Below are 3,349 nucleotides of genomic sequence, written 5' to 3' on the forward strand. Positions count from 1 at the left end.
TACAGTGTAATATATTTCTTAAAAGGTCAAATTAAGAATTAGAATGTGAAACATGCAAGCCCTTACGAAAAAGTCCTATAGGATCCTATGAGATCCTCTAAAATTCTATAGGAAATTGACCCAATTTCTTATAGGATCCTATAGGATTAAATTTCTTCTTTAAACCACACATAATGATTGCCAAGACTTGAAACCCCTAGGTAACACTGCACAAAACTAGTTATTGAAGTAAAAAAACTCATCAATGCCCAAGCATGTGAAGAAACTAGAAATTTAAAAATAAAAAAGAGTAGTAAAAGTCTTTTGAAAACCTTATTCCATGTAAATCTCATTATCTGTGTACAGTGATAGTAAGACATGGATCTTGATGCCCCTATTTCACACAGACCACGAATCCCACAAATCGCCAGGAATTGACAAATTTCAGGATTCATGAGATTTTGCAAATTTTCTGGCCTAATTGGACACACTCTATGCTTCAGTTACGATACAGGTGCAATAGTGTTACGAATATTCGTGGAATTCGGCTGAAATCCCACAAATATTGTTAAAAATTCACTACAATTGTTTTGGAATCGGGAGTTCGTGACCAAAATTTTGAACAGCTCAAAAATTTTGCCACGAATTCCCGATTGATCAAGAATTGCAAGAACTGACTATGATTATATACGAATCTGTTAAGAACTTCACGAACTGATTATGATTCAACCACGAATCCTGAAATTTGTACCCTGAGTGTCAGAGCAACGTAAAAGCTAGCTTGTTAAATATATACCTTGTGATGGAGTCGCTTTTACTAGCTCTGACGAACAACGACAATCTGAGGGCGTTCTTCTTCAAAATTTTGCCTGGGGCGCTTCCATATTTGGAAGTCACACGTCACAGCTGTGTCCGCCTGGATCCATATTTGGAAGTCATAAGTCTTGTACGTCACAGGTTTGGCCGCCTGTAGCTGCCTTTCCCGCCTCGCGCTGAAGTTATCTCGTGCAGACGAGACAAGAAGCAAAGTGCCTGATGAAGTTTGAATTGAAAATATCTTGCAGTCGAAGGTCAGTGCCACAATAGAAGCAACATTCTGCTTTAAAAACTGATTTTGGTGTAGCCATTGCGCAGCCCTTATAGTGGTATCGGGCATATAGTGTAGCTGTCAAATTTGGCACACGGCAAACACGTGTATTGCGCACGTGTACATCTCAGGACTAAATGTTCTTTGATAAGCAAAAGATACAAAAACATTGGATATATCTTTTCTGTTCGAAGAATATTATTATTTTTTCTCTTTACATCTTAAGTGTGTGTCCATGATGAGACCAGTCAGAGGGTGGCAAGGTGGGGGTCAACAGATTTCAACCAAATTCATAATATAGTTGCATATATAGGAGATATTCACATTGAAGGCAACAATCCCAAAAGAAATCATTGGATATAATTTTAATATAATATTAAATGTTTTGGCCATTTTTGGCTTGATTTTCAGCTTCGGTCAATAAAGCTACTTCATAAGCAAATATGTCAAAACTGATGACTTTTTAAAATAAATTGATAATTTACCTATTTAAACCAGCCATTTGCCATTGAGAATATGTTACCTATTTCAGTTTAACCCACAAACTAACAAGCCACGCCCATTTTTATAACCCCACCCCCCAAACTCACTTTTCTACCAAGCAATGTTCAAGCATTCATATCTCTCTTTTTGCAGGGTTGACAGCCATAAAATTGTATAGGGATCCTGAGCATATATTGGTCTCATCACACAAATTTTAAAAAGTGTGTTAAACACAACAGAAGATATTGAAAAAGTGCCTCAAACTTTAGCAATTTTAGCAGAAAACCAAACGACTGAAATCAAGATATCAGTACATTTTGAGATAATACCTTCCAATAATCAAATTTAATCAAAGACTCACAGCCAGGAATTCAAACAATGCTTTGATAAGGGCAAATCTATCCAATTTTTATAAATACAAGATGGCTGCCATCAATTCTGTCCCAAAATACAGTTACTGTAATTCCTCAAAATAATCAAGAGGCCCATTTTTGCAGGTTTTTTATTTTGAGATCTGTAATACAGGATTGCTCAGATAATATTCTTTTCAAACAGAGCCATACAACTTCTGAATAAATTTAAATTATTAGTGACAAGTTATTCACCCCCCCCCCCCCCCTTACTGTGCATATCCAATGTCATCAGCATTGTGTATATACCTTATTTTCAGGGAGCAATAGAGAACAAGGCAGCAAAGCTGTCAAATGTACAGACAAAAAACAGAAAATAAAGATGCAAAATAGGTCATTTTGTCAATTTTGATGCAATGATAAATAATGCTTATAATAGCACTGTCAGTCAACACTGAATTTTAATCATGCACAACTGGTAACATGGTCAATAACAGGAGTGGACCCAGAGATATTGCAAAATTTACCTGCATAATTATCACTGCTTCCTTATTATTAATCTAGCAGACTGGCTTAATCTTTGGGAGTTTACAGGGAAATATCAACAACTGTGCTTTATGTAATCTCATTTAATAACCTATTAATTAGGCAAATGACTTTATAACTCTGAACTTAGCTTAGTGACACCCAAGGGAAATTCACAGACTGACCCTCTCAAAGGTCTTTCAGGCCCATAAGTCACATCTTAAGAAAAGCACAAAGTAATAATGCACAAAATAGGATGCTGTCAATTCTGATGCAATAATATATTACGCTTTTAAGCAAAGTCAACATCAAATTTAAATTATGCAAAACAGGTAATACCGATGAAAGTAAAAGCAGGCCCATGAGAGTTCAAGTTCATACTTAGAAAATGCCAGAATGAGAAAAATGAGAATTTCACAAAATGTTGCGTTAATTCAATAAAAAATGATAATCCAATAGAGCTGGTTTTCTTATTTGAGCTGTATGTCAATCCTAAGAATCATTCTTTTAAGCTAAAAACAATAATAAGTAACACAGTTTGCTTTTTATCATAACGTTTGTGATGACAGTGCATGAAGTTGGCTTTTTGTCAATTTTGATGCAATATTACATAATGATTAACTATAATTACCACCATTTATTTTTATTAATAACGTGGTCATTTAGAAAATTTGATTACCACTGGGCTTCATGACCATGGGAGTTCCAAGTCCCACATTGAAAATGCCAATATATGAAAGATAACAACTTCACAAACATGTACAACAGAAAAAGAAACCAATTAGATTGCTTTTCCAACACAGGCTGCATTTTAGACCTGTGTTTCTTTCCTGTAAGTTTTAAGAAGAGTAAGTAACATGGTTTTTCTTTAATGGTCACTATAAAAGCAGTGTCCAAAATAGAGGTTTCTTCATTTTTGTTGCAA

This window comes from Lingula anatina, chromosome 2, assembly GCF_051362555.1.
Source record: "Lingula anatina isolate TDL-2025a chromosome 2, LinAna3.0, whole genome shotgun sequence".
In the NCBI taxonomy this organism is placed as follows: domain Eukaryota; kingdom Metazoa; phylum Brachiopoda; class Lingulata; order Lingulida; family Lingulidae; genus Lingula; species Lingula anatina.